The sequence below is a fragment of the Loxodonta africana genome, chromosome 11 (assembly GCF_030014295.1).
Source record: "Loxodonta africana isolate mLoxAfr1 chromosome 11, mLoxAfr1.hap2, whole genome shotgun sequence".
Classification (NCBI taxonomy): domain Eukaryota; kingdom Metazoa; phylum Chordata; class Mammalia; order Proboscidea; family Elephantidae; genus Loxodonta; species Loxodonta africana.
In genome coordinates this window covers 37693047-37720831 of record NC_087352.1, presented here as the reverse complement: position 1 = coordinate 37720831, position 27785 = coordinate 37693047, and the positions used below count along the sequence as shown (strand labels likewise).

The 27785-nt window shown below is 41.4% G+C and overlaps 1 long non-coding RNA gene across 1 annotated transcript in view; it reads left to right on the top strand.

The window, feature by feature from the left end:
* LOC135232839 (uncharacterized) overlaps positions 1–5615 on the top strand; it is an 80104-nt gene extending 74489 nt beyond the window's left edge. The window contains exon 4 of the long non-coding RNA XR_010323434.1: positions 3938–5615. This is a non-coding gene — a long non-coding RNA (uncharacterized LOC135232839). The remainder of the gene's footprint in view (positions 1–3937) is intronic.
* Positions 5616–27785: the final 22170 nt, after the last annotated feature.

Here is a 27785-nt window from a genome sequence, read left to right as displayed (position 1 = left end):
AAAAAAAAGTTATAGCCTGGTAAATTTTTATTTGCACCTGCAAGGCTGCTGTAAAAACTACACTGTGTACTCCCCTTTCCTAGGAGTGTGCAGTTTATGTGTATTTAGTGTTTGTGGAAGGAGCCCTGGTGGTGCAGTGGTTAGGTGCCGGGCTGCTAACTGAAAGGTTGGCGGTTTGAACCCACCAGCCACTTGGTGAGAGAAAGATGTGGCAGTCTGTTTTTTCTGCAAAGATTACAGCCTTGGGAACCCCCTGGGGCAGTTCTACTCTGTCCTATAGGGTCTCTGTGAGTCAGAATTGACTTCGTGGTAATGGTTTTTTTTTTTTTTTTTGAGTGTTTGTGGAGGTGACTGTTTTCCTTTGAAAACTCCCTCATTTATTTATTTGAGTGCCTGATTTGGGGACTGGTTTTAAATTTTTTGATAGCATCATGCCAAGGTAGAGGGAACACACAGGCTGCCTGGGCTGACGGTTGTTGGGGTAATCAGCCTCTCCAGAACCTGGCCAACCCTCCCACCTGTAAAAGCCAAATTTACCTTCCAACCACACGAAAAACTAAAATAAGAGTGGCCAAAGCAACAATGTTGCTCCAAAGCATTAAGATCTTTGCTTGGCCCGACACGCACACAGACTGGGTCTTGGATATTCCGTTCTGGTGATGATTTGTTGTAGCTAATTTAGTTAGGAGGATCCCTGGGTGGTGCAAACGGTTAACGTGCTAGACTGCTAACCAAAAGCGGGGGAGGGGTTTGAGTCCACCCAGAGGCACCTCAAAAGAAAGCCTTGGCCATCTACTTCTGAAAAATCAGCCACTGAAAGCCCTGAAGAGAACAGTTCTACTCTGACACACATGGGGTCGCCATGAGTAGGGGTCAACTCCACTGCAAATGGTTTAATGAAGATAGAGTTGTTAGCAGCATGTACCTCAGGGACTTGGCCTGCAGCAGGGCAGGAACTGTGAAGAATCAAGATGTGATGACACAATGGCCAATACATCTGTGTGAGAAGCAGAAGCATCAGAAAGAGCAGGAAGGGAGCCAAGCCATGCCTGAGGTGGTCTCTTTTATTTTCTGATCTGACTCATATGAGAGACAAGAACCCTCTTGTACTCAGTGTGGTCTCCCTCGATGCTACAGGGCACAGTCACTGGTCTTTGGATTTGGCAAACACAGCACAGCCATGGCAGCAGCAGGGAGACCACAGGAGAGGCCGTGGGCCAGCCGAGGTCCTCAGGGATGGTCCAGCTGGGCCCAGTCCCTCCCCTCTGCTCTGTCCCTTCCAAGCCTGTCAGAGTCATTTCCTGATGCCCCTCTCCTTGATGGCCGATAGCCGGGTATGCTGTTGTTAACTAGGGGCTGCCAGTTGCCCCAAGCTCTCCCTTCTTCCTCGGCTGTCCGAAAGGGCTGCCAAGGAGATCAGCACAGTCTCACATTGATTTACTTTCTCTGCTTCTGTCACAAAATCCAGAGGGACTGTGGCTGAGGCATGGCACTCTCGAGAGCAGGAGAGGCGGGCAGAGATGGAAGGAAGGAGGGCAGACTGGATCAGAAGGCTTAGATTTTACCGGCATAGATTTTATTTTGTAGCCGAGTAAGTGGCATTCTTAACAAACTGATTCTTTAAATAATTTGGGGATATTTTGGGATACTAATATTGCACCAACGTGTCAGACTAACTACCTAAATCAAGTGTTATGAGATACTAAAACATGTTTTAGGGAAGTGGTTAGACTTTTATTTCCTGATATTACTTTACTGAGGGTTCGTAACTTCCTTAAAAAAAAAAACTTTATTTTTATAATTATGCTTATTATAGAGTATTTGAGGAGCCTTGGTGGCACAATGGTTAAGTGCTTGCTAACCTAGAGGTTCACGCTTCAAACCCACCCAGCAGCTCCACAGGAGAAAGACCTGGCAATCTGTTCCCGTAAAGATTACAGCCTAGGAAACGCTATGGGACAGTTCTACTCTGTCATATGGGGTCACTGTGAATTGGAATTGACTTGACGGTACTCAATAACACAACAGCATACAGTACTTGAAAAATACAGACAAATATAACAAAGAAAATATAAATCACCCATATTTCAACCATTTTGGAAGTGTTGTCTTATATTTTTGAAATACATATTCATATCTAATATGATATTTGAAATATATCACATACAGAGATTTTGGATCTTGCCCTTTCTAAAACAGTTTTATTGGGGCATAACTTAACACCACAATATTTGCTCACTGTAAATGTGCAATTCAGTGAGTTTCAGTAATTGTATGGACCTGTGCAGCCTCCATCACAAAGCAGCCTGGAACGGCTCCATCCCTCCAAGATGTACACGTATACCCATCTGCAATGAATTCTCACTCCAATCTGCAGCTCTAGGGGACCACTCCTCTGCTTTCAGTCTCTATAAATCTGCCTTTTCTGGACATTTCACAGAAATGGAATCATAAAATATGTAGCCTTTTGTGTCTGGCTTCATTCACTTAGCTTAGTTATTGAGGCTCATCCATGTTGTAGCATGTATCAATTGTTCCTTCATTTTTCTTGCAGAATAGCTTTCCATTGTATGGATATGCCACATTTTGCTTCTCCATTTCCCTGTTTTTGGCTACCATGAATGTTTCTTGCTGTGAACATTCATGTACATATGTTTTCTTTTCTTTTGGGTAGGTTCCTAGAAGAACTTCTGGATTGTATAGTAAGTTTAGGTTTAAATTTTAAGAAATTGCTGGACTCTTTCTGAAGTTGGCCATACCATTTTAAATTGCCATCAGCAATGAGTAAAGGCTCGCCATACCCTTGTCAATACTTGTTATTGTCTCTTTTTGATAATAGCCATCGTAGTGGGTATATGGTGGTATCCTGTAGGGGTTTTAATTTGCATTTCCCTAATGACCAGTGATGTGAAGCATATTTTCATGTGCTCTTTCACCATTTGTATACCTTCTTTTTGTTCAAATCTTTTGCCCATTTAAAAAATCGAATTGTCTGTCTCATTATTAAATTATATGAGTTCTTCAGCTATTCTTAATACAATTCCTTTATCTGGTATATGGTTTCCAAATATTTTTCTCAGTTTGTGGCTTATCTTTTCATCTTCTTAACGATATTTTTTTGAAGTGTGGAAGTTTTTAATTTTGAAGAAGCCTAATTTATTATTATTTTTTATGGATTGTACATTTGGTGTTATATCTAAGAACTTTTTGCTCAACTCAAGGTTTGTACAATTTTCTCCTATATTATAGAAGTTTTATAGTTTTAGCTTTATAATCCATTTTGATTTTTTTGGTATGGTGTGAGTTAAGGATCTCAGTTCTTTCTTTTTTTGTGTGTGTATACCCAATTTTTGCAGCATCGTTTGTTGAAAAGACTATTTCTCATCAAAATACCTTGGCACCTTAATGAGAAATATCAACTGACCATTGATGCGAAGGTTAATTTCTGGACTTTAAATTTTGTCCTGCTGATCTTGGTGTCTATCCTTATGCCAGTGCCACACTGTCTTGTTTACTGTGGTTTTACAGTCGTTCTGAAATTGGGCCGTGTAATGCTCTAACTTTGTTCTTCTTTTTCAAAATTGTTTTGCCTGTTTTAGGTCATTTGCATTATTAAAATATAAGTTTTGGGACCAAATTGTCAATTTCTACAACAAATCCTGTTTTGATTTTGATAGGAACTGCACTGAAGGTACTTATTTATTTTCTCCTGACATTTTCTCATGTTGTTATGATTCTGATACATTTAACCGGGATAATTTTGGTGCATTCCTGGTGGGAAGAGGGAGCTGGACTAGATTACCTTCCAGTTTTAGAATTCACTCAATATTTGCCCCATGATACATATATTTGCAAAAGAGATCATGGGTCTCTGTGATTGAGACATTTGTGGCTATATGTTTTTCAGTTTTTTTAAAATCTGAATTCTCCCTGGCAGGTTCAGAGGGTAACCTGGAGGAGAATGACAGCTAAAGAAATTCTAGAGGCTGCAAATTAAGTTGATGCGTCCATCAGTACCTCAGGTGATGACTCCTTCTGCTACCAAGAGTGTGGGTTGCCAGAGAGAGCCCTCAAGATGACACAGATGCGTACCACATTGCTCAGCGGGCTGGGCAGACAGCAACTGCTATCAGGAAAGCATCTGGTAGACTTGGGGAGAAAGAGGATTGCTGCTATTTCCTGACAAGATCTGTGGGAGGCCCAGGGATGGAGTGCTTCGAGCAATGAATTGACCCTCTGCCTTCTTCCAGATCAAATGGTCCAGGATGGAGTTTATAGCTCTTATTTCTGATGCTATAAGGTTCAAGGCAGCAACCTTGGGAGCACTTAGGCTCAATTTGATTTTTATTGTTTCATGAAATGGGAATTGCTTTCTGCCAGTCAGTAAAGCAGCAGGTGTCCCGCTCGTGTAATGGATATGGACGGACCATCACTGTTTGTGATAGCAGTTTAACCGCCTGGCAGTCTTATTAGTGGGGATGTTGGAACTACAGGATTTTCATCCGCCTCAGGGATAATTCTTTATCCATGTCAGCATTAACGTTGTTACATCTAACAGGTTATGGCCACTTCAGAAAGAAGGGCAAGTTCAAAGTCTCTGAAGTTTGAAATGCACCAGAAGAGGAAAGGAGCTGAGAGAATGAGGGACCTGAGCAGTCAGGAGGTTTATTGGAAACGTGTCTGAAATGTAAGCCAAGCAATCAAATGTTCCAGGAAATAATGGAAAAGCCAACCTAGCAGGTAAAAGAAACGTTATTGAAGAAATCAGCTAAACCTCAGAAGAGAAGCATAATGCTTAAGGCAAAAATCTTTATTAGTTTAGGGATGGAAAAATGATCAGTCATTTTTCCTGGATGCAAAAAAAAAAAAAAACAAAACATCCGAAATGTCCTCAGTTCTCAATTACCTGCCCCAATTGAGCAGATGTCCTATTGAAGTGTACATGAAAGAACAGGTTATAAAAGGAAGCTTAACTTGGCTTTACCAAAAAACCCACTACTGTCGAGTTGATTTCCAGCTCATGGTGACCATATAGGACAGAGTAGAACCGCTCCATAGGATTTCCAAGACTGTAATCTTTATGGAAGCAGACTGCCACATCTTTCTCCTGTGGAGCAGCTGGTGGGTTTCAACTGCTGACCTTTCAGTTAGCAGCCAGACACTTAGCAACTGTGCCACCAGGGCTCTTTAACTTGGCTTTGGAGGGCAATAAAAACCTCCTCATCATATCGCTGTTAGCTGCTGTTTAGTCAGCCCTCGATTGATGGTGACCTCATGCACTATGGAATGAAATACTGTCTGGTCCCTGTGATCCGTTCTGCATTGGACCACTGTGATCTATATGGGTTTTGTTATAAAACTGATTTTCAGAAGTAGATCGTCAGGCCTTTCTTCCTGGTATGTCTTAGCCTGGAAGCTCCACTAAAACCTGTTCAGCAACTGGCAGGCTGTCATTTTCCTGTTCATCATGTTTGTTGCCTGTCCTTTCCTCACTAGCACGCAAGTTCCATGAGGGCAGGGATCTTGCTTTGTTTTAGTCACTGATGTATCTTAAGCACCTAGAGCAGTACCTAGCACATAAAAAAAAAAAAAAAAAATTTTTTTTTTTTTTTTTTTACATGGCACTCAATAAATAGCAGATGGAGGAAATAGAGACCCATCGAGGGAGAAATGGAGGATACTTAGCCAAATGGGGACATGAAGGGTTATAAGGTCTTACCGCAGAAGCCAGATGATGCTGAGGAAGGAGGAGGGATGGTTTCAGTGTCTCTGGTTCTCTGATAAAATGGGTCTTTCCTGCAGTTGTCAGGAGAGAAGCCCCTCTCCTCTCCGTGGTCTTCACAGGTCAACAGCAGCAACACAGACCAGGAACAAGTCCTGTGCAACTCCATAATTTAGTGGGCTGTCCTGAAAAGAAATTTTTTTTTTTTAAGAGCATTAAGGGGTAGGGAGGTGAGGCCCAAGCAAAAGTAATCGATCCCTCCTTTTAAAATGTATCGCTAAAGCCCAATCAAGAAGTTACATTTTGAGCATAGTATTTGTCCTTATTTTCAAACCGCTGCATTATAATCAAGTTCTGTTTTTCAGGTCTATGTTTAAAATCTATAGGCCTTACCTGTGAGTCAAAAATTGACTTGAGGGCACACAACGACAATTTAAGGACAGGTCAAAAAAGTGGCAAATGCAAAGTAGGTTTAAATGCCCTGCCTTATTTTCTTAGTGCTACTGTAACAGAAGCATCACACATGGGTGGCTTTAACGAGCAGATATTTATTTTCTCACCATTTAGGAGGCCGGAAACCCTGGTGGCGTAGTGGTTAAGTGCTATAGCTGTTAACTCAAGGGTCGGCAGTTCAAATCCACCAGGTGCTCCTTGGAAACTCTATGGGGCAGTTCTACTTTGTCCTATAGGCACGCTGTGAGTTGGAATCTAGTCCACGGAGCTGGTTTTGTTTTTTTTTTGGCTTTAGGAGGCCAGAAGTCTGAATTCAGGGCGCTGGCTCTAGGGGAAGGCTTTCTCTTTCTGTCAGCTCTTGGAGAAGGTTCTTTCTTCTCAGCTTCTATTCCTTGGCTCCTTGGCGATCTTCATGTGGCGTGTAACCTATCTCTGCTTACTTCTCTGTGCTTCTCTGCTGGTTTTATATCTCAGTGATGATTGACTTAAGACACACCCTGCACTAATACTGCCTATTAACATAACAAAGAAACTCATTCACAAATAGGATTATTACCACAGATATAACCCGTTGTCATCAAGTTAATTCCGACTCATAGCGACCCTACAAGACAGAGGAGAACTGTCCCATAGGGTTTCCAAGGAGCAGCTGGTGGATTCAAACTGCTGACCTTTTGGTTAGCAACCTGAGCTCTTAATCACTGCGCCACCAGGGTTTACAATACACAGTTTTGGGGGACACAATTCAAATTGTAACATACCCCAAAGGGATGTTCCTGGGATGCTCTTACAATTTGCGTGGGCTTGTTAATAATGGATTCATCTTACGAGGACACTAAGGATCAGAGGGGCCTGATAATTTCTTTAAAGCTGCATTTACTGACTGGTGATGCCAAGATGTTGATTAAGCTTCTAGTTCAATGGCTTTCCCAAAAATGTTGTCTGAATCATAGGAGCATCAGTGTTCAAATCCCAGTGGACATGCGAATAAAGGGGTCTTAAAGATTAATCAATGCGATTTTCTCATTTTGTGAAAAAAGAAACATGCTCAGGGGGTGATTTGTGGATGGCCCCACATGGGTCAGGTCAGTGCTGGAGGGGCCCAGGCCTCCTGATTCCTGCTGGGGGCTTTTCTGTCTCCTTACTCTCAGACCCCCAGATCAATGCATGGAACATATACACTTCATTCACCTCTTGAGGATTACTTTAGCTTAGTTCTAGCTTATACATATTTCAATAATTAATTTCTAATGAATTTCTGTAACTTTTTTAAATGTAATTTTCCTCAAGTGCTTAGAAGCTATTTAATCTACATATTTACAAGAATATTTTAACTACAAATTAGATTTTTTTTCCCCCAATAAAAGTAAATGGTTCATTACTGAAATTAAGATTTCTTATCAGTGCACTATTAGCCTATAAATAGAATGTGGAGAATGGTACAGGTATCTCTGTGGGTGTTTGGCCTGAGATAGTTTAGAAAGAAACCATGGAATATTTGCTTGATTGAGACTAGGCAAAAAAGGAGGCAGTCTTCTTCCTCACTAGAAAAAAAAAAAAAAAAAATGTTGGATCTTTACACTAGTAGGAACTTATTTAAATTATCTCCACAAAGATGTTAAAAGCCCATGGAATGTTCTAGAAATCTGAAGCATCAGAGCAGTACATCAAAGCGGCCTGGGAAAATGGCTGCAATGTGTGTTCCTGGGCAGATTCTGTGAGGTAGGGTGGGAGGCAGGCCATTGCTACCTTCACCCATGCCAACAAATATAGAGACGATTTGCGTTAGTTTTCTAGGGAAGTCATGACAAAGTGCCAAAGACTGGGTGGCCTAAAACAACAGAAATGTATCCTCTTACAGTTCTGGAAACCAGAAGCCTGAATGCAGGGTGTCTGCAGGGCCATGCTCCCTCCCAAGGCTCTAGGAGAAGATCCTTCCTTATCTTTTCCAGCTTCTGGGGGCCCCAGGAGTTCCTTGGCTTGCGGCCGCATCACTCCAGTCTCTGATTCTGTCTTCACCTGGCACTCTGTCTTCCTCATCTGTTCGTGTTTGTCTCTCTCCCTCTTAGAAGGACACCACTCATATTGGATTAGACCCACCTCATGTTAACCTAATTATGTCTGCAAAGACCCCTTTTCCAAATAAGGTCACATTCACAGGTCAAAGGGGTTAGGAATTCAACATATCTTTCTGGAGGCCAAAATTCAACACACAACATCGTTTATTGAGAACTGCTCTGTGCCAGACACTGTAATGAGCATATGGCCTTGAGGTGTGGAAATGTTAGGTAACTTGGCTCCTAATAGGGGAGCAGGCATCTTACCCAGGCTTACCTGGCTACAGCTCTACCCCTCACCATTATCTCAGCCGTGCTCATGCAAGGTAATAAACATTCCCTGGATGCTTCTTAAGCCTTCAGATTCCTGGTTCTGCTCCCTGAACACTCTGGTGCAGTAGTGTGGGAAAGAAATCCAGGAATGGTGTTTAAGGGGGGTGTGAGCTTCACTTTGAGAAACGTGGGCTATGCATCTTCCATCTCAACTTTCCAACCTCTGGAGCTGCGCCCTCTAGAGCCCACTCACCCCTTCTTGGACCAGCCGTCATCCTGAGCTGCAAAGGGCAAAAAATGCATTATGACTTCTGCCCTGGTGTCAGCAAGGAAACGTGAAGGCCACATGCAGACTCAGGAGTTAATGACACAGCCTTGAGGGGGATGTTTTCTCACTTTGTTCTTGAGTCTTCTTTCTGCTTGGGCCTGGGGACCTACCCTCCCTGCCCTCCCGCCATGGCAAAGGGGGCGCCCTGTCTTCCACTGAGTTGCTCCCATCTCAGCCCTCACGGAGACAGCTCCTGGCTTCTCTGCTCCCCTAGCTCTGCCAGGTGATGGGTGAGTCTCCATCCTTTAAGCCCTGCCTAAACCCTCACTGGAGGAGGAGACCATGCCCAGCTTCCCACGTCCACCCCCATCAGGAGGAGGGGACTGCACCCAACCCCATCAGGAGGAGGGACTGTGCCCAACCCCCATGAAAGGAAGGGACTGTGCTCACCCCCAATGGTGGAAGGGACAATACTCTTCACCTCTGCCCTCAGCATCCAGGCTTGCTGGTGGCATGACCCTGTGGTCCAGTATGTATCTCCCAGATGAGTGCTGCCCACCTACCTGACTCCTGAGTGGTGACCACTAAAAAGTCCCGACCCTGCTTCATCCCTCACCTGATGTGTGTTAGCTGGAAATGAGCATCTTTGTCTCCTCTCCTCCCTCAAAAACTTGTGGAATCAGGACAGAGACTGTGGTCTTCCTCGGACTCATGTGAGCCACCTGCCTTCCTCGTGGGCCAGGTCCTCCCCCTCTATGCTGCCTTCCTGCCTGAGTCAAAAATCTCTTACAGGATTCATATTCTGAATTTCTGGCCCTTAATTCCATTAGTTTTCCTGTAAAACCATACAGAATAACATAAGTGTTAGGTGCCATGAGTCGGTTCTGACTCATAGCCACCCTATAGGACAGAGGACAACTGTCCCATAGGGTCTCCAAGGAGCGGCTGGTAGATTTGAACTGCTGACCTTTTGGTTGGCAGCCGAGCTCTTAGCTACTATATCACCAGGGCTCCTAATTACACAATTACTCCTTTTTTTATTCTTAATAAAAATATCTGGCTACCTTTAAAAAGTGATTTTTCTGTTGCCCGTGTTTCTTAATCTACCAGAATCTTGCTCTTCCAAGCGATCAGTGGTTCTTTCTTTTACCATTCTAGTTGCCCGTATTTTCTGGCTGGGTAAGCTGTAGTTTCCTAACTTCTAGTTCACAGTCCCAAACTGCAAGAAATTCTGCCTATTGATTTTGTATTTTTAAACTTCAAAGTACATATTTTTATAACAGTTTTAAAGATGACAAATATTAATAAAACATAGGCTATCCCCCCTTTCCCCAGTTCCATATTCCAGATGGAATCATCTTTGGAAGTTTTATGTCTATCCTCCCAAACATCTTCTGTGCATATCCAAATATGTCCGTTTGTAGATATTTACGAAAGTGAAATCCCACTGGTTTTTCTAATACGTATATTTTACTCCATTTTGATTGAAATAGCCATACTTAGCTTTTATACATTTAATGCTTCTGGCAGAGTAAACTCTTAATAAAGGGTTGTGGTGTGCTGCCAAGTTGATTCCAACCCAAAATGACAGAGTAGAACTGCCCCCTAGGGTTTTCTTGGCTGTAATCTTTATGCAAGCAGATTGCCAGGTCTTTCTTATGAGGAGCCGATCAGTGGGTTCGAGCCACCAAACTTTGTTAGCAGCCGAGAGCTTAACCGTTTGCACCACCAAAGCTCCTTTAATAAAGGGAAAATCAAATCAAACGAAACTGTTGCCATAGAGTAGATTTGACTCATAGCAACCCTATAGGACAGAGTAGAACTGCCCCATAGGATTTTCAAGAAGCAGCTGGTGGATTCGAACTGCCGACATTTTGATTAGAAGCTGAGCTCTTATTATTTCTATTATTGCAATTTTTTTACCTAAATGTGACCCTAATACTCCCCAACATGTTTCCCCCTTTTTAAAAATGGGCAGCTGAATAAAATGAAAGCTTCAAAGGATAGCGAAGCAGGGGCTGGGGTCTGGGGAACTTGGTTTGAGAGGACTTCTAAATCAACGGGCAAAACAATTCTATTATGAAAACACTCTGCATCCCACTTTGAATTGTGGCACCTGGGGTCCTAAATGCCAACAGGCAGCCATCTAAAATACATTAATTGGTCTCAACCCACCGGGAGCAAAGGCAAAGGAAGAACACCAAGGTCACACGACAACTAAGAACCCAAGAGACAGAAAGGGCCACTTGAACCAGAGACCTACAATATCCTGAGACCAGAAGAACAAGTTGGTGCCCGGCCACAATCGATGTCTGCCCTGTCAGGGAGCACAAGAGACAACTCCTGAGGGAGCAGGAGACCAATGGGATACAGACCCCAAATTCTCATTAAAAGACCACACCTAATGGTATGATTGCGACTAGAGGAATCCCAGAGACAATGCTCCCCAGAACTTCTGATGGCACAGGACAGGAACCAACCCCGAAGACAAATCATCAGGCATGAAAAGGACTGGTCAGTGGGGGGGAGAGAGATATTGATGAAGAGTGAGCTAATTAAATCAGGTGGACACGGGAGAGTGTGTTGGCAACTCTTGACTGGAGGGGGGATGGGAAGATAGAGAGAGAGGGAAGAAGGTAAAATTGGCACGAAACGAGAGACTGTAAGGGCTGACTAAATAGGGGGAGAGCAAGTGGGAGAAGGGAGTAAGATGTATGTAAACCTACATGTGACAGACTGATTGGAATGGTAAATGTTCACTTGAAGCTTAATAAAAATTAAAAAAAAAAAAAAAAAAAAAACTCTAAAAAAAAAAAAAATGGGCAGCTGAGAGCGTGCCATAACTAACAGCATGATGAACCTGTAAGTTCTCCTTCCTCTGCCTGCCTCCTCCTTTGCATACCTTTGTTAATAAATTTGTTTTGATCTAATGCCAATGACTTTGTTCTTTGTTTGATCTGATGAAGATAACTTTGTTTTGTTCTGTCTGACCACCTGTGACTTACAACCCCTCACAGGGAAATCAGAGCCCAGGTGTCTGACATGTATACCTTCAGCCTGATAAAAGAGATGTCTGCATATCCTCATGTATCTCTCTAGTCTGATAGTCTATTGTCACTATCTTGTAATGAATAACTCCTCTGGCCATGCCATCTGCACACTAGGAAGACACTTCTAACCCTTGTAAAAATTCTATATAAGCTGTAATATAAAATTGCTCTTTGGGACTCCATAGAGACAGTCTGTGTTGCTGCCAGGTCTCTGGTCATGTATACATCTCCTGAATAAGCTTTCTCACTCTTTCTGACTTGGAGTATGTTTCGTTGGCTCTACTGCTCCAGGGCAGGGACCCTAATTGGGCAACATAAAAAAAATATATTGCAGCATATGTAAAATTGCTGCAATCAAAAAGGATTAAAAACCAGTTAAGGTCCTTCTAAACCAGTGGTTCTGAACCTCGGCTGCATGTTGGGAGATTCGGAAAATACTGATGCCTGGGTCTCACCTTCAGGGACTTGAATTTAATTGGTCTGTTGTGTGCCATCAAGAGTTTTAAATGGTTCCCAGGTGATTCTAATGTGCGGCCAAAATTGAGAACCACTGTTGTAAACAGAAGGACCAAAATGAAGATTAAGAGTCATCAATGCTAAAATACAAAATAGAATTAGGAGCAGCCCCCTGGAGAATTACACCTTTTCTTTTTTTTTTTAATTAATTTTTATTAAGCTTCAAGTGAACATTTACCATTCCAATCAGTCTGTCACATGTAAGTTTACATACATCTTACTCCCGTCTCCCACTTGCTCTCCCCCTATTGAGTCAGCCCTTTCAGTCTCTCGTTTCGTGCCAATTTTGCCATCTTCCCTCTTTCTCTATCTTCCCATCCCCCCTCCAGTCAAGAGTTGCCAACACACTCTCCAGTGTCCACCTGATTTAATTAGCTCACTCTTCATCAGCATCTCTCTCCCCCCCGCTGACCAGTCCTTTTCATGCCTGATGAGTTGTCTTCGGGGATGGTTCCTGTCCTGTGCCATCAGAAGGTCTGGGGAGCATTGTCTCCGGGATTCCTCTAGTCGCACACCTTTTCTTAATTAAAGACTTTTGGTATTCACATGACTCCCATTAGTATGAGGCATTCCTAGAAAACAAACAACAATGAAACTCCCCACCACTTAGGTAGAATGTCTTTCAAAGGCACCACCCTCAGGTAGTCATAGGCGGGTCTGATGCACACACCTGTGCCTTTTCTACCTCTCTGGGTGTGTCAGCCATTAACCCATTGGCCAGATGTGTGTCACTGCACCCCTTCTGAAGGATCGTAGAAGAAGGAGAAGGCAGTATTGGCTGGCTGTTTAGGTCAGATGTACGCAGGGTGTAGAGAAGAAGTACCACCACCCCCACCTGTTACCCTTGAGTCAATTCTGAATCATAGTGACCCCATATGACAGAGTAGACTGCCTCGTGGGGTTTCCTAGGCTGTCATATTTATAGTAGCAGATCACCAGGTCTTTCTTCCGCAGGCCACTTGGTGGGTAACCGAGAGTTAAACCATTATGCGACCAGGGTTCATTGTGCATTTATGACCATTTAACATGGTTGAACAGGGAAGGGAGCATGTTCTCCTTCCAAATGTGGCACACGAAGGGCACTGGCGACCCATAGACCTGACATGTCACGGAAGGGCACTGTTCTGGAAGCTCTCACACTGCTCGAGTACTTAATCCTCAGTCATCTTCACTGAATCTACAAAGTGCAACCCTTTGTTCTCTGAAAGAGTCAGGAAAAGTAAAATGATGGCGATTCAGAACTAGGGTTTTGTACGTACACATTCACGTGCATATTATTTACATGTGTAATTGATTTAAAATCTAGGTTACATTTTGAAATATTTTCCCCAGATTTTCCTTAAGAATTTTTATTGAAATTTGGTCTAAATGATTTAAAATAATAATAATAAAGATTTCCTTGTTCTTTCCAGTAGATTCTTACGGCAGTGCCACAAAGTGCCTATGTGTTCACGCCTGACTGAAATTTTCCCTGAGTCAGAGAGGCTTTGCTAAACCATGGTCCTTAGGGAATCACAGAACATCACAGAATAGCTTACTATTCTGCTGCGGAATATCTATTAGGAAATATCTACTAGAATATTTACTTATACTAGATGGGAAACCCTGGTGGTGTAGCGGTTAAGTGCTACGGCTGCTAACCAAAGGGTCGGCAGTTCGAATCCGCCAGGTGCTCTTTGGAAACTCTGTGGGGCAGTTCTACTCTGTCCTACAGGGTCGCTATGAGTTGGAATCGACTCAACAGCAGTGAGGTTTTATATACTAGATATTCTAGTATTAGACTATATTCTATATAGATATTGACGGAAGAAAGGCCATAGCTATCTGCTTCCATAAAGATTACAGCCAAGAAAACATTATGGAGCAGTTCTGGTCTGGAACACACAGGGTCGCCACGAGTCCGGTGTTGACTGGATGGCAGTTAACAACAATAACAACACCATCTAGATACTGAGACATAACATCTAATATTTTATCACAGAATACCTAATAGAATATATACTGTTTGATCACAAAATACTTTGCTATTGTTAATAAGTATAATATCATAAAACTTGGTGATAGTGAAGGGCTGGTCAGTTTGGCACAAGGTCCTACAGATGAAAAAGAATGTGTTTCTCTTTATTTAAGTCCCAACTGTAAGGAACAGATGGAGTTTGGCATGAGTCCGGGCATAATTACAAGTCTCGATTCCTTACAGAGCTGAATGAAGGAGAGGGTCAAGCTTACTTGTGGTCCAGAGTCAAAGCAGTCAGTTCCGAGCAGCTCAGACTCAATTAGGTGGAGGGCACTGCCAAGCCAGCTCTGTGACCACAGTTTAGAGATGTCCTACCTGCAGTGGAATGAATGCCTGTTGACAGTTATGATCCATCAACCAAGCAGGAGTTTCCTGCTCTGAGGGGATCAAAGCTTCCACTGAGAACCATCCTTGGCAGTGGCCCCTGGCAGTTGGAACTCCCAAGCCATTCTCAATGCTGGAGGTGACCTGGCAGCAACTGGCATGCAAGGGCTTGGAGCCACTTCACATCCAATTCTATCTTTTTCCACACTGATTCAAAAGACTCCAGGGGCCTGGATAAGTGTGATCTTAAGATGATAGCAGTCCCTGGGAAAGTCTCTTAGGCATGTAAAACATGAGCAAATAGAAGAAGGGATGGTTGTTTAGATGTAGCTCACACTGCACTGACACAGATTTGAAAATAAAATAGGATTATAGCTCTCAGGATTAGTATGAAATTAATCAAGTTCTTTCTTCAATACCAAAGACACAAATGTCCAGAAGGAAAAATTGATCTCTCTTTTTAACAATACAGTTAATAATTCTACAGAATAATCATTCTCACAAGGAGATCATCTTTTGTGAGCCAGATAATTTAGAAGAAATTCATCCTCTGATTAACTTGTGTTTGTGATTAATGTAAACGTTAATTTTTATTGCCGTTAATGACAACCAGGCAGCACTCGTTTAAGGAATGCTGGACTCTGCTTGCTGAACAATATCAGTGTTTGGGAAGTGAGCTTCCTGTTTACAGCAGATAGTCATCAATGAAATACCAGCTTGGACGTTTTCCTGGTTATTAACCTTTGAAGAAAGGGAGCCCATCAACATTTTATTAAACCCATTTTCTTTAATGTGGTCTTCTTATTTACTAATCATTCTTCAGTTTATGCATTTCCCTGCAGGCAGGATTTTAGGACCATTTTGTTTCTATTTTTTTCTCCATCTTAACATGTAATCATCGTTGGTATTTCAGATGCTAATATACATGGAGAGAGAAAGAATGTTGGAGTCCGAAAATCTCTATTTTTTCTTTTTTTGGAACTAGCCTCTAGATCCCTTGCATGTCTGTCAGTTTGTTGTACTGTGGGGGCTTGCAAGTTGCTGTGATGCTGGAAGCTATGCCATCGGTATTCAAATATCAGCAGGGTCACGCATGGTGGACAGGTTTCAGCTGAGCTCCCAGGCTAAGACAGACTAGGAAGAAGGACCTGGCAGTCTACTTCTGAAAAGATTTAGCCAGTGAAAACCTTAAGAATAGCAACAGAACATTGTTTGGTATAGTGCCAGAAAATGAGCCCCTCAGTCTGGAAGGCACTCAAAAGACGACTGGGGAAAAGCTGCCTCCTCAAAGTAGAGTCAACCTTAATGATGTGGATGGAGTCAAGCTCTCAGGACCTTCATTTGCTGATGTGGCACTACTTAAAATGAGAAGAAACAGCTGCAAACATACATTAATAATCAGAACCTGGAATATATGAAGTATGAATCTAGGAAAATTGGAAATCACCAAAAATGAAATGGAACACATAAACGTTGATATCCTAGGCATTAATGAGCTGAAATGGACCGGTATTGGCCATTTTGAATCAGATAATCATATGGTCTACTATGCCAGGAACGACAACTTGAAGAGGAATGGTGTTGCATTCATCGTCAAAAAGAATATTTCAAGATCTATCCTGAAGTACAACGCTGTCAGTGATAAGGTAATATCCATGTGCCTACAAGGAAGACCAGTTAATACAACTATTATTCAAATCTATGCACCAGCCACTGAGGCCAAAGATGAAGAAATTGAAGATTTTTACCAACTTCTGCAGTCTGAAATTGATCGAGCATGCAATCAGGATGCATTGATAATTACTGGTGACTGGAATGTGAAAGTTGGAAACAAAGAAGAAGGATCAGTAGTTGGAAAATATGGCCTTGGTGATAAAAACAATGCTGGAGGTGGCATGACAAAATTTTGCAGGACCAATGACTTCTTCATTGCAAATACCATTTTTCACCAACATAAAAGGCGACTATACACATGGACCTCATCAGATGGAATACACAGGAATCAAATCAACTACATCTGTGGGAAAAGTTGAAGGAAAACCTCAATATCATCAGTGAGAACAAGGCCGGGGCCAGCTTCAGAACAGACCAACAATTGCTCATATGCCAGTTCAAGCTGAAACTGAAGAGAATTACAAGTGGAAGAGAACCAAAGTATGAATTTGAGTATATCCCACCTGAATTTAGAGACCATGTCAAGAATACCTTTGATGTGTTGGACACTAATGACCAAAGACCAGACGAGTTGTGGGATGACATCAAGGACATCATACATGAAGAAAGCAAGAGGTCATTAAAAAGACAGGAAAGACCAAAATGGAAGTCAGAAGAGACTCTGAAACTTGCCCTTGAACATGAAGTAGCTAAAGCAAAAAGAAGATATGATGAAGAGTTGAAAAGAAGATTTAAAAGGGTAGCTTGAGAAGACAAAGTAAAGTATTACAATGACATGTACAAAGACCTGGAGATGGAAAACCAGAAGGGAAGAATATGTTCTGCATTTCTCAAGCTGAAAGAACTGAAGAAAAAATTCAAGCCTTGAGTTGCAATATTGAAGGATTCTATGGGGAAAATATTAAACGACTCAGGAAACATCAAAAGAAGATGGAAAAAACACACAGAGTCACTATCCCGAAAAGAATTGATCAATGTTCAACCATTTCAGGAGGTGCCATATGAGCAGGAACCAATGGTACTGAAGGAAGAAGTCCAAGCTGCACTGAAGGCATTGGTGAAAAACAAGGCTCCAGGAATTGACAGAATACCAGTTGAGATGTTTCAGCAAACGGATGCAGCGGTGAAAGTGCTCACTTGACTATGCCAAGAGATAGGGAAGATAGTTACCTGGCCAACCGGCTGGAAGAGATCCATATTTGTGCCTATTCCCAAGAAAGATGATCCAACCGAATGCGGAAATTATCGACCAATATCATTAACATCACATGCAAGTAAAATTTTGCTGAAGATCATTCAAAAGCGGCTGCAGCAGCATATTGACAGGGAACTGCCAGAAACTCAAACTGGATTCAGAAGAGGACGTGGAACCAGGGATGTCATTGCTGATGTCAGATGAATCCTGGCTGAAAGCAGAGAATACCAGAAAGATGTTTACCTGTATTTTATTGACTACACTAAGATATTCAACTGTGTGGATCATAACAAATTATGGATAACATTGCAGAGAATGGGAATTTCAGAACACTTAATTGTGCTCATGAGGAATCTGTACATGGTTCAAGAGGCAGTTGTTCAAACAGAACGAAGGGATAGTGCATGATGTAAAGTCAGGAGAGGTGTGCGTCAGGGTTGTATCATTTCACCGTACCCATTCAATCCATATGCTAAGCAAATAATCTGTGAAGCTGGTCTATATGAAGAAGAATGGGACATCGGGTTTGGAGGATGACTCATTAACAACCTGCAGATGACACAGCCTTGCTTGCTGAAAGTGAAGAGGACTTGAAGCGCTTACTGATGAAGACCAAAGACCACAGCCTTCAGTATGGATTAACCTCAACATAAAGAAAACCAAAATCCTGACAACTGGACCAATGAGCGACATCATGATAAAAGGAGAAAAGACTGAAGTTGTCAAGGATTTCCTTGGATCCACAATCAACAGCCACGGAAGCAGCAGTCAAGAAATCAAAAGACGCATTGCCTTGGGCAAATCTGCTGCAAAAGACCTCTTTAAAGTGTTGAAAAGCAAAGACGTCACCTTGAAGACTAAGATGCGCCTGACCCAAGCCACGGTGTTTTCAGTTACCCCCTATGCATGTGAAAGCTGGACGATGAATAAAGAAGGCCGAAGATGAATTGACATCTTTGAATTGTGGTGTTGGAGAAGAACATTGACTATACCACCCACTGCCAAAAGAATGAACAAATCTGTCTTGGAAGATGTACAATCAGAATGCTCCTTAGAAGCAAGGATGGGGAGACTACGTCTTACATACTTTGAACATGTTGTCAGGAGGGATCAGTCCCTGGAGAAGGACATCATGCTTGGTAAAGTAAAAAGTCAGTGTGATGGATTGAAACAGTGGCTGTGAAGGGGCAGTGTTTCGCTCTGTTGTACAGAGGGTCACTATGAGTCGGAACTGATGTGATGGCACCTAACAATAACAACAGCAAGCTTCTACATAAAAAGCAATAAGTATCCATTTAGGGACCATTCCTGGCAAAGTACGTTCTAACTACAAAAGTTCAGGACCCAGACTCTTAACATATGTGCTCTGTAATTACGATAGCAACAAAGGAGAGTGGTTACATACGGGTGCAAGGTGAAGCAATGACATCTGATGGGACCACTGGCATGATAAATTAATGTTTAAGAGTTTAGACATTGGGACCAGAGAATCTGGGGTTCAAATTACCGGCTGTAAGATCTTGGGTGGATGACTTAACCTCACTAAGCTTCAATTTCCTCACCTCTAATATGATATTTTTTAAAAAATATGCTATTGAGTTGCTTCGAACTCATAGCGACCCTATGTTTAACAGAATGAAACGTTGAACAATCCTGTGCCGTCCTCACAATAGTAGGTATGTTTGAGCTGATTTTTGTAGCCATTGTGTCAATCCATCTTGTTGAGGGTCTTCCTCTTTCTCACTGACCCTCTGCTTTACCAAGCATGATGTTTCTCTCCAGGGACTGGTCCCTCCTGATAACATGTCCAAAGTAAGTGAAACGAAGTGGGAGCAGAAGCTGCTAGGTGAGTTCGAGCCGCCAAGCTTTCTAGTTAGCACCCTAGTGCTTAAACTTTGTGCAACCAGGGCTCCTGATAGGCCATTACATTCTTAATAATAGTTTTATCCTTAGACAATTATGTATGAACTGCATTGGTCTGTCTGCCTTATTTGATATCCAATTAACGAGATGAACCTTATCTTAGCCTGAATATTTTTGTATTATTTGCATGGTGTTGTTTAAGTTTGTTGAATTTGTGTAGTGGATTTTAGCATGCTGTATTATATTCTCAATTTACACAAGTGGATCAAGAGCTTAAAAGCGTTTTACTGAATAAAGATAGTGATGAAAATAGCAACGCAGAAACTACAAGGCAAAAAAATTCGTAAATGCAAATAGGAACTCCAGGAGAATATGGAATATGAATCTTGAATGCTGATAAAAGTTAACTCTTTGAGTGTGACGATTTTGAACAAGCAGCCCAAAGAACATGTGTGAAACTGGATTTTATAAGGTCCATAATCACTACAAACCTGGTCACTCTAGAATGCTGTCAGGGATGGAATCAGCTCATCAAAGCTTTGAGTCATTTAAAACTAAGCACCATCACTATTTTTGGTAAACCAATTGAGGATTTTTAGAATAACTACAAATTAAACATTTTCATTTTAGAAAGGAACTTCTTTTTCACTAATGGTGGAGACGTAACCAAAACTACAGAGAGATCATAGAAAGGTGAATTCCTTAAAGAAAAAACAGGCGCAATTTATGTATTTGATTGCTAAGAGGCTTGTAAACCCAGCTGCAAAAGCAGACACTTTTTTTTCCCCCAGGGAAAAAGGCAATCAAACTATCCACAAGTTTCCACTCTTAAACGTTCAAACCAGGGTTGAAGGTTGCATGACATGAGCGGTCAATCCTGGAAAATCAAGGCATGGATGTCTTGTGTGTGATGGTGTCAGCTGCTGTTAGAGTTGGCTTCAGCTAATGGTGACCCCATGAACAACAGAACGAAACATTATCCGGTCCTGAACCATCTTCATGATTGCTGGTATGCTCGAGTCCATTGTTATGACCACTGTGTATTTTGAATGCCTTCCAACCTAGGGGCTCATCTTCCAGCACTATATTGAACAATACTCTTTGTGAGCCATAGGGTTTTCATTGGTTAATTTTTGGAAGTAGCTTGCCAAGCCCTTCTTCCTAGTCTGCCTTAGTCTGAAAGTTCCACTGAAACCTGTCCACCATGGGTGACCCTGCTGGTTTTTGAAATACTGGTGGCATAGCTTCCGGCATCACAGCAACACGAAAGTCACCACAGTATGACAAACTGAAAGACACATGGAGATGTGTGCATGTTCATTAAGTGTGGGCAAAACCCCTGATATAAAGGGCTGAGTATGAAACAGCTCCCTGTGTATGTGGAGTATGTATGAGAGGAAGGTTCTGTTGACTTTTTTCTCACCAAAAGTCCATAAAGCAACAGTTTTTGTTTGTTTTGTTAACAATTTCTTTGCAAGCTATTAATGGCTCAGAAATGTGTTTAGCGAACAAGGGCTTTGAAATAATAATGAAGAGACTGCACTCAAAGGCCAGTCCACATGCTGCTTTATTCCAAGAGAAGAGTTGATGGTGAACAACACGGCTCTTGGTCTGAATCTATTGTTGAAGGAAATTGTGAAAATTGTGAGTGAGGTGAAATAATAGCCATTGAATGCTTTTCTTTAAAATACCTTGAGTGAAGAAACAGAGTATAAAACTGCATTTTTTTTTTTTTCCACACCAAAATACATTGTCTGCTCATGGGAAAGTTACTCACATGAATTTTCACAGAGGTGAAAACATTTCTTCCTGTTCTTGATAAAGGCAGTAAAGATGATTTTGTGCTGTCAGGTGGTTTACAGATATGATTAATATCTAGCCTAGCCTGAACCTACTACCGCCTACGGGTTGAACAATCATAGATTTTCCTGTTGAGGATATGATGTTAGGATTTATTAAGGAGACCAATCTCTGGTACACAAATAACTCGACCACTGAGTGCTCAACTGTTTCCCAATCCTTGATGGGTTTCTTCAGTACTCAGAGAGAGAAATCAATGAGGCCTTACTGGGAATATTTATAAACCACATCCTAATGCAACGATAGAACAGGAAGAAACCCTTTCCAGGCCAAATAAATCAGAGGGAGGATTACCAGTCTGTTTGCCACTGTTTCCTATATTTGTGTATTCTAGCTTCCAGCTTTTGAGTATGACCAAAAAAACTCAAACTAGTTGCCTTTGTATTTTTTCCAACTCATGGTGACCGTATGTGTGTCAGAGTAAAACTGTGCTCCATAGGGTTTTCAGTGGCTGATTTTTCAGAAGTCAGTGGCCAGGACTTTCTTCCAAAGTGCTTATGGGTGGATTTGGACCGCTAGCTTTTTGGTTAGTAGCTAAGTGCCTAACTGTTTGTGCCACCCAGGGACTCCTAAGTATGAGGGGTCTTCAATTTAGCATCTCTCCGGATCTGTAAGTGATTTTTAGTAAGACTTTCCTCACAATTGTTCAATCCATGGTCAAGCCAGATATACAGACCTACATAATAGTCACCAATTGCTGCCTTTTCTGAGGACTGTGAAGTTAAGAATGCTGTAATTATTAGAATAGAATGTTCTATTTATTAGAATAGAGTGATCAACTGTCCTGTAAACCAGGCAGTCTACTGTGCTGGGGATCACCCTTCTCAGTGGCAAGAATGAGAAATTATTTCACATTTAATGTTGATTTATTTTATTAAAATTGCTATACATTTTCTTAAAATTACACTAAATGAGGTGGTCCCTGGAGGCACAAAAAACCCATTAATGGTCCATGGATGCCAGCAACTGTGATACCCAGTGTTTTTAGCTGAGGTTTCCAAATGGTGAGTATGAAAATATTAAAACTGCTATCTGTATTTGTAGTTTATTTCATACTTTATAACTTTCCGTGTTTTGTATTTGCTTCATGATGCACATAATTTGAGTACAGTACTAAGGAATTCCCCGGGTGGCGTACTAACTGAAAGGTCGGCAGTTCAAATTCACCTGGAGGACAGGCCTGGTGATCTGCCTTGAAAGGTCATGGCCTTGAAAACCCTATGGGGCAGTTCTAGTCTGCACTTGTGAGGTCGCCATGAGTTGGAATCAACTTGATGGCAGCTACAACGACAACAGTACTAAGTGTATATAACTGAGTAATATATATAGAATGAAGGTACAAGCACTTTTTTTTTTTTTTTTTTTTGTGGACAGAGACCAACAATCAAAAGTTTGAAGGCATTTGATAAACCCATTAGAAATCCCTCTTACACATTCATATATTGTCAGCACTGTTGGTTTCTTTTAAGCAGTTTAAAAATACTGTATAAATCATATAAGCTGTCCATCTGGTCAAACTTTGTGTTTTTCCTGTATAGAGATGCCCTTTGAAAAAAACTCCCATGTGAATAGTAAGGATCTCCGTTTATTACCAGTGGGGTTGTTCCCATGACACCCAGACGGGGTCACGCAGGGTCACCTCAGCCTTGGAGATGCTTGTCCTGGAGCTACACTGGATTTCAAGTGTTGTTGTTAGTTGTCGTTCAGTTGGTCCCAACTCATGGTGACCTGTACAACAGAACTAAATGTTGCCTGGTCTTGTGCCATCTCCAAGATGCTTGGCGTGTTTGAGCCCATGATTCTCAAGTAGAACTAGGGATTTCTTGAGCCCGGTGGTATACACCTGGAGCACCTGAAGATGGCTGACCCCAACAGTTTTCTACACCCCATTTAAAAGGGCCCTCAGCACACCCAGGGCCAGCAATTCCAATAGGAATACTCCCCTCCAAGTTCACAGGGGCTGTGCAGGGCCGTGCAGTCCTACCCAGATTCCAACAGCCACTTCTTATCCTCCAAACAACCCCTTCCCAGGAACCTCTGTGCTAGTCTTATTGGTAATTAAATATCTTGCACCCTATTTGCTAAGTTTCACAAATTCAAAACTAGGACAAAATGACTTTATTGCTATCATATATGTACAATTCGCATGGTAGAAGTGAAAAGGTTGGAGACAGCTCTTTTTATTTTTTATCATAGTTTTTAATTTTTTTTTGGAAAAGGAATATAAGAATACATTAAAAAATGAACAAGCAGTACCCAACCCGATAACCTATTGCCATCGAGTAGATTTCAACTCATAGCGATTTACCGAAGCAGACTGCTGTCTTTTCTCCTGCGAAGAGGTGGGTTCCAACCTCTGACCTTTCGGTGAGTAGCTGAGCACTTAATCACCGCACCACCAGGGCTCCTCAAGCAGTACCCAAGGGTCTATAATACACAGTGAAACCTAAGTCTCTCTCCTCCTCTCTCTCCTACCTAGGGGTGGATTAACCTGTCAGCACTGTGTGCACAGGTTTACAGTAAGCAAGGTAGGAATGGGCTTAATTGTGTGTCGTTACTTATCTGTAGTGAACAATTTAACATGGGTTTGTGGTGAAAACCAGGTGAAGTTGTGCACTACAGATTAGTAAGTAAGCACAATTAAGCCTGTGCCTACCTTGTTTAATGGGTAATCTGTCCCCGCTCCTACCCCTGTCCCACCTCCCAGTGGCCACCTCCATATTCTTCAGGAGGATGCTATTGATAAAGCAAGCATGCATATCTGCTTTGTAAAAACACAAAATGGGAGTGCATGATATTCTTTGTTCTACACATTTTTCCAGTGAGCAATGTCTCAGAAATCTTTCCACATCTAATCCTACTCTGACCCTTTTAAATGTCTGTACAGAATTGTATAGCTGTACCATGATTTATTTAAAATCCACCTCCTCGATGGAAAGTGTTTCTAGTTTTTGCTTTAAAAAATTACGATGCAATGAACATCCTTGTGCCAGTGTGAATATATGTGTAGGTTAAATGCCTGGGTATGTGTGGACATATTTGTAAGATTAATGATGATAAATGTTACCGAACTGCCCACTGTAAACGTTGCAGAAATTTATTTTCTTGCCAACAATTATTAAAGAGGTTGTTTGCCCATACCCGCTTTAATACACAAAGATTATAAAATAATTTTATTTTTACCAATTTGATAGTGGTTAGATTAAAAGTTTTCTTATTTGCATTTTATTAATCCTTAGGAGATTGGACTATTTACAAATGCTTACTAAAAACAACCTGTATTTCCTTCTTTTCTATGAATTGCCTCTGCAGGTATTTTTACATGAACCCTTTTTAAATAGTAAGGACTTTAGCCTTTCCATATGTGTTGCAAATACTTTTCCCAGTTTGTCACTTGTATCTTGACAATTTGGTAATATATTTTACACAGCTGAAACTTGTTATTTTACGAAGTCAAACCACACAATTTTATCTTTGTAACTTCTGGGCTTTGTGTTTCTCTTGAAAGACCTGCACTGGTACGGTCGTGGACCAGGATTCTGTCCATCCGGCTCCCCAGGGCTCCCACAGTGCTTTGCAGGAGGTGAGTTTAGGATTTGTTAAATTGTCTCGTTTCATTTTAGATAAAAGTATTTAGTCAATTTTAACCCTACAGAACGCCAAGAATGCTTTGTCTCTAGTCCCAAAGGTGAACCTCCCTGCTCCCTGTGCCCCAGAGGTCAGCTCCTCCCCCTCACCCCCAAAGGTCAGCTCCACTATCACTGTGCCCCAGAGGTCAGCTCCACCCTTCCTGTGTCTCGGAGGCCAGCTCCTCCACCCTGTATCCCAGAAGTCAGCTCCTCCAGGGGTCAGCCCCCTCCTTCCCCAGCTCCTCCTGCCCTGTGCCCCAGGCGTCAGCTCCTCCTCTCCTTCTTTTTCCTCAGTGGCTTCTAAACTGAAGAACCTGGCCTGGAACTCAAATGGAGTTGTAGGCAAGAGCCCCTTTAAGTCATAGCATAGGGTTAGATTTTTCTTTTCTAAAATAAATAAATATACACCAGAGGTTTGTTATGGTACAAATATTGTGTTCTTCACCCTTTATGATTAGAAATCATACTGACTTTCTGGTGTCCAGGACAACGCTCTGAACTCATTACCAGGAAGCTTCTTGAAGTGTGGCGATTCTGACCCGATGGTTAATTCTACCGCTTTTGAAAACATCTGACGATTATTGAGTGTCTACACTGTTCAAGGCTGCAAAGACAAGCCTATCATGGGTGCGCTCCCTGTCCCAGTGGAGAAGACAGACGGTGGAAAATTAGAGCACAGGTGGTAAGTGTGGCCGGGAAGGTACTGTGGGAGGGAACATTGGGGCAGGACAATTAAATGGAGGAAGAGTTCACAGAAGGGGTACCTTGTGACCTGGGGCTGGACACAGGTATAAGAAGTCTAATTCTCTGAATGTGCCCTGTTTTTGCAATGGATATTTCTTTGTACAGGAAGTTTTCCATTTGTTTTGTTTAGTAAAGGAACTATAATAGTGAATGGTGACTATCTGTAATTATACCTCTAATTAAAATACGCCTTAGTATTTTTTTCCCCCATATTGTAACATTGTTGTTGTTAGGTGCCACCGAGTCAGTTCTGACTCATAGTTACCCCATCCAACAGAATGAAACACTTCCTAATCCTGTGGCATCCCCATAATTGTTGCTATTCTTGAGCCCATTGTTGCAGCCACTGTGTCAGTCCATCTCACTGAGGGTCTTCCTCTCTTTGGCTGACCCTCTGTCTCACCAAGTGTGATGTCCTGCTCCAGGGACTGGTCCCTCCTGGTAACATGTCCAAAGTAAGCAAGACCCTAGTCTTAACATCCTTGCTTCTAAGGAGCATTCTGGCTGTACTTCTTCCAAGACAGATTTGTTCATTCTTCTGACAGTCCATGGTATAGTTAATATTCTTTGCCAACACCACAATTCAAAGGCGTTGATTCTCCTTTGGTTTTCCTTATTTGCTGTTCAGCTTTCATATGCTTATGAGGCTATTGAAAATACCATAATATTAATATGCAGGAATTTTGTGTATCATGATGTTTATTAAATTGGCCAGCAGAGGGCACTGCACATTGACAGTCTCTCCAGCTATCTTAAATCCTCAAGTGCTCAAGTATTGTGAACATGTATTTGCAAGGGCTTGGTTACTCACTTCCAGGCAATAATATAGATCAGAAATTAAAAAGAGTGTGAAGAAGGAAATTAGGTATATGGTAAAATATAATTTCTCTGTTAATAAGATGAAAAATGTCTATATGTATGTCCATACACTGATATGGGTCTACCTGTATTAACTAAAAAAAAAAAAAAAACTAAAAGGAGAGGATAATATAATAACACTAATTTCCTATTTATATCATCATGGTTTCTGTCTAGTCTTTTAAAAAATATTTTTTTGCTTCATAATGTGGTTTAATTCTCAACCTTAAACGAAAAAAATTGCTAATGTATTTCTTTTAAAGATTGAGATAGACATTACTGTTTGAATAGCTTAAAAATACTGTGGTTTTACACAAATTCTTTTCATATCTGTTTTCAAAGATATTTTAATTTCTATTTTTCCCCTATAAATCATAATTTTCTGCCCCCATCTCCCCCCATCAATTTTTTTTTTAAAAGCCATTATTTTTTAAAGCACATTTACATTGTGTTAAACTCGACCGTGTGAAGACTCTTTAGTTAACATGGCTTCATAGTGAGTTAACGTACAGCATTTGTGTTTTTCATTTAAGGAACAAACTGAACTGGCCCCATGAAATGCCACTGGCTTGATTTGCCTTAGCTCATTTATTTGATGTAAACATGGATCCATCACGAATTCAGGGTTGAGACAGTCACTAGGGACCAAGGCCCAAGGCACATAAACACAGTCTAGAACTTACTCAAAGTTTCCAAAGAAGGAAAACATTCAGGAAGGTTGTTGTATAAATATCCCACATTCCAAAGACTGTAAGCTTCGTGTTCTGAAGATTTCCTATTAATTCGTCAGATATGTTTAATGACAGTTTTCTGTCAAGTTCTTGCTAAGTACTCTGAGAGGTGTTTTGGGGAAATCAAAAAATTATAAAACATTCTCTGATACCTTTACACATGCTTTGTTAAACTAGTAATTTTATCTGAGTTTGTCGCATAGCAGAAGTTTAGTTATGTACATAAGATATGGCCCAATTAATATTATTAAATATTACTGTGGAATCTTTAGGGAAAAATAATAATAAATCTGAATAATACTGAATAGCAACTATGCAGTGTGCTTTAAATATAGGTTAAGCCACTACTTTAGATTAAATCATAATTTTTCTTTTAAGATTGGAAAGCAAATTAGCTTTTGCTTCTTTGTTCTTTTTGATGTATATGCACAGCAAGCCCACACCTGTGACGGCCTGAGTACCTGTGGGTACCATCATTCCACAGAGCACCTCTAGCGCCATCTTGTGGCCACCATCTTAAAAAAATTTTTTTGATCGTGGCTTAAGTGAAA